The 4,873-nt window shown below is 37.1% G+C and overlaps 1 long non-coding RNA gene across 1 annotated transcript in view; it reads left to right on the forward strand.

The window, feature by feature from the left end:
- Window positions 1-4,242, forward strand: part of LOC107654363 (uncharacterized) — a 12,901-nt gene extending 8,659 nt beyond the window's left edge. Inside the window, exons 2-3 of the long non-coding RNA XR_001630325.1 lie at window positions 3,678-3,825; window positions 3,992-4,242. This is a non-coding gene — a long non-coding RNA (uncharacterized LOC107654363). The remainder of the gene's footprint in view (window positions 1-3,677; window positions 3,826-3,991) is intronic.
- The last annotated feature ends 631 nt before the right edge of the window (window positions 4,243-4,873 follow it).

Below are 4,873 nucleotides of genomic sequence, written 5' to 3' on the forward strand. Positions count from 1 at the left end.
ATACAATTTATATTATATATACAGTATAGGCTAAACATATTTAATATACTAACATAATATCAGGATCATGGACTGTCTGTGTCATGTTTTGCCCCATTTCTGTTCCCTTATTTGGTCATGTTCCTGACCTCGTTTTGTTAATTAGCTTTGATTAGTCATCCCATACACCTGTGTTTCCCCAATCATCCCCTGTATTTAAGTCCTAGTCTGTGCAGTCTGTCTCTGATGGTTCTACTTGTTACGTTGATGTGCTTCCTGCTGTCTCCAGTGTTGATGTACCCTGCGTTCCATGGATCAAAAACTGTTTCGTTTATTCCTCGTCTCCATCGTTCCTCGCCATCACAGATTGTGACACATAACATGTATTTCTTAAATATATACATGCATGTGTGTGTGTATTTATATGTATGTATATATATATATATACATAATACACAGTACACACATATTATGTACATAAACTTTTATTTTGGATGCGATTAATCGTTGCCCAGCACTAATCTGAAATAATACAATTGTTTTAACATAAGAGTTTATGGTTACACTTTATTTTAAGGTGTCATTGTTGCAGTGTAATTATACATTTCAGTACTGTGTAATATTAATTAAATACATGTACTTACTATATAGTTAAGGTTAGGATTAGGGGTTGGCTTAGTGTTACTTGCATGCAGTTATGCATAATTAATTGTTATTATAATCGTAAGTACATGTAACCTGTGTAACAAAGACACCTTATAATAAAGTGTTACCGAGTTTATTAATTAACTAACAATTTTTGCTTTTTATCAAATCTTTGAAAGCTCTTTAACCACTAAGCCACATCGTAAATGACTGATACACTAAACATAGACAAGTTTTCTCAAGTTCATGTTTCTTTGGTCAAGATATATATATTTTCTAACTCAGCGTGGGACAGAATTGTCCTTTTTCAGTGTAAAGTGTCTTGCAGTGCAACCATCTGGTATGAAGACCTCGTCATTTTGAGACAGCAGGTTATTTGTTAAAGCTACACTTTGTAAGATTAATTATGATATAATATATTCAAAACACCTGTGGTGTTATGGAATAATTGAGTGCAAAGAACAAAACTACATCCGTCGTCGTCCCACACCTTATCACTATGAATTATTATTCATAGCATGTGATATTCAGTGGTGTTCACTGATTCAGGTCTGATAATGTCTTTGCTTATGGAATAATTATTTCTTGACCTTTTATTGTTCGTTAAATTTAGAAAATATACCTGCCAATCAGTTACAGTTATTTTACGTATTTGCAACTAGCGCTCACAAAGATTAGTGATCAATGCACATCACTCAGAATATTTAATTAGTCATAAAGGAAAAGAAAAAAGGTGGAAAGGCTGAATCGATTTAGCGAGACTGTCAGAGCCAATTAGATGCATTATTGTGATTGAATTAAACTTAAAGGGATAGTTCACCCAAAAATGAAAATGATGTTGTATGCACGTTCACGAGGGAGTGGCATTCCAGCGGATGACAAAAGCGCAGCGTAAGCTCCAGTGAGAATATGCTAGTCTCGCGAGAACCAAATTTTGTTTACAGCAAATGAAAACCAGTCTCCTCTTGGCTTATATCAAAATCCTCCAACGTTTTTCTTTACAAATCCTCATTTTGTGCTTCTAATTCATGACAGGTGTTTTGTTTTGCTCTCTCCACTGCACTTCCGCGTTTGTCACTTCTCACCAGAGCCTACGACAACTGTGCGTACGACAGTTAGCGGAAGCTAGAGATTGTGCTTTATAAAGTTTTAAATATGGATATTTTTCTTACACAGACTCATCGATTCGCTTCAGAAGGCCTTTATTAACCCCCCGGAGCCGTGTGGTGCACTTTTTATGATGGATGGATGCACTTTATTGGACTTCTATTGTACTATTGAATATCAACACCCATTCACTGTCATTATAAAGCTTGGAAGAGCCAGGGCATTTTTTAGTATAACTCCGGTTGTATTCGTCTGAAAGAAGAAAGTCATAAACAGCTAGGATGGCTTGAGGGTGAGTAAATCATGGGGTAATTTTCATTTTTGGGTGAACTATCGCTTTAAAAGGTTTGCCAGGACGGTAATAGAAAGTGAGTAGGTGTAAGTAAATTGCTGTAGGAAATCATTTTCACTCAGAAAAAAATAATTTCAAAGAAACAGCAAGTAACACATTAAATAAAAAATTTGAAGTAGATAGGCTGAAATAGTATTTTCTTATTAAGCATACTCCAGTCATCATTGTTTCTAAAAGCTAAAACTAACATACACTATTGATTTAAAAACTTGTAATTTTCACGAAAAAAAAAAAGAAAAAATTACAAAACATTAAAATAAAACCAAAAAAACTAGAAAACTGAAGAAAAAAATAGCTTATAGTGTATATAATCTTCATTTCTAGATAGATAGATAGATAGATAGATTTAAAAACATTTTTAAAAAATGAAAATACATTTTAAACAAAAACAAGACAAAGCTATAAAAACTGAAAGAAAAAAAACATTTTTTTTTTGTAGTTTAGATAATCTTCAATGTCTTTTTACATGTTAGCAAAGCATTCCCAGTCATCTGAACTCCCTGAATAATTATGATTGATTGATTGATTGATTGCCATGCTGTTTTTTGAGTCCTGATGGTAGTTCCAACATCTACCAGGAGGGACTAACCAACAAAACCTTCATTTAGAAAAAACTAGGTGCTAATGAGTGTGTAGTTGCAGTTATTTTGATGCATTAGTCAGCGCAGACAGGCACAAACTCATTTGAGAAGTGTTCAGACAGACTGTCAGGTGGGTTGATCCTGGGGTCCGGAGGGAGGTGCTGGTATACGGATATGACTGCAACTCACTGTGACACCTCCCATACAAAACGATACAATGAAAACCCTGCAATCAAACAATGACCATTGTTCATATTGATATGTAAATCTAATATCCTTGTGTGCCTCTAACAAAAATGTCACATTCTCAGCGCAGACCCGGCGATTGCACTGTGCGCTCTTCTGTGATCACTGTGTGAATGCCATATTGTCTGAGCGTTTCTGTCTCTGTGCATCCTTGTCAACGGAGCTGGAACTAGCCGGGTCACGTAGACCAGCCTCAGCCCAAACCAGCTGTCAGCTGTGGGGTTTGGCTCCAGCTGCCGTGAGCCGTTCTGGGCCCGAGCTGCAGGGTTTTTTCTGCCGATTGCTCCTGGAAGCCACAGTCGCTCTCACAGATGCAGATCTCGCCGTGCATTGTCTTTCTCCCATTTGGGTGATGTCTGCGCTGCATGTTAATTACGAATGTTTATTTTCATCTCCAAGCAAAGTATAATTATGTCCCCCCCCCCCCCCCCCACAAGATGTTTGACTATTTGACAGTTATTAGAAATGATTGGCAAGTAATTTTAATGAAAAGTCACGTCTTCACTGAACTGAATGAGGCAGATGTTTCAAACTACCGATCAGCCCACAAACTTCTAAGTTTTTTTTTTTTTTGCATATAATTAAAAATATCAATAAATGTGGCCCTTTAGAAATCAAATAAAGGAAATCCAATCAAGGCATTTCTTTTATGCACACTGATAATATTGGCTTTGAAACTTCTAACTCAAAATTCAATTATGGAAAAGCAGTCCACACAGTTCAGAGGTGCAACAAACTTATTATTATGCACTTTTTTCCACTTTCAGACAGGTCTGCTGATATAAAGAAATATACAGCGCAGATACAGTCCTGAGACCCTGGCCCTGTTTTGTTTACACCTGTTCCTGGTTTTTAACACAGCATGACAGGCATCCCGCCAGGAAATTAGCTAAAGATAAACGCCTCAACAAGCAGGTGAGCCATTTCTCTCCGGACTGCTGATTAATGAAGCCCGCGCTGAGATGGACCACAAAACCAACAGCTCAGAAAAAAATAAAAACCACATAATAACAGGAAACGTCATTTAAAAGCAGGATTCATTCCGACATGGGGGTGAAATATAGTTCCTGTTTTTCAACAGATGCCTGCTGGGGGAAAAAGTGTGGAAGGTGGAAAACAATATAAGATTCTCAAATAATTGAAATTATCATGAGATTTACATCCCCAAAAAGATCCAGGTGTTTCTTCAACTATGGCCACACTTGGCCATGTAGAAAATAAACTCATAAAATGCTGTTTGCACTCTCTCACCAGTATAATTTATGTGGACAGACATGCATCATGGGAGATTTATCTTTTTTTTTTAACAATAGTCACCAGAATTTAATTTAAATCTACCACATCTTTAATGACATTCTGTAATTAAAATAACAGTGGAAATTACTTATAAATAAATAATCACTTATAATAAATCAAAATGCATGTCTCTTTATTAATTAGCTGTCACACCTCAAGGACCTGTTTTGTTGTGTTTCCTTCCCCATGTGCTCTGTGTGACCTATTTTTCCCTCATGTCTGATTATTGTCATTTTGGTTCAGGTGTGTGTGGTTAATTGCCCTCATCAGCCCTCCTATTTAAGTTGTGTTCAGTTCACTGTTTGTCGTCCGGTCTACTATGTCCATACTTTGCGCTATGTGTGTGTTCCTGCCTGTCTGTTTTGGAATTACACTCTTGTGGACTAATTAAAGACTATTTGCATTTATCTTCATCTTCTTCGTGCGTTTGTCTCACCGTAGTGTGACAGAAGACCGGACACAAAAGTGATAATAAGTATGCGGCGCCTTTCCCCGTGTTTTCTTTATGTTTTTTGAAAGTTTTTCTCTTTGTTTTTGTTCTGATGGAGCATGCCGCGAGATTCACCGCTCTGGCTCGGAGGAGCCAGAATATCGAGGATTTCACGAGGGACTTCAGCCGTTTCGCCGTCACTACCGCCTTCGACGACAAGACGCTGAATTCCCTGTT

The sequence above is a fragment of the Sinocyclocheilus anshuiensis genome, unplaced genomic scaffold, assembly GCF_001515605.1.
Source record: "Sinocyclocheilus anshuiensis isolate Anshui unplaced genomic scaffold, SAMN03320099.WGS_v1.1 scaffold623, whole genome shotgun sequence".
Taxonomy (NCBI): domain Eukaryota; kingdom Metazoa; phylum Chordata; class Actinopteri; order Cypriniformes; family Cyprinidae; genus Sinocyclocheilus; species Sinocyclocheilus anshuiensis.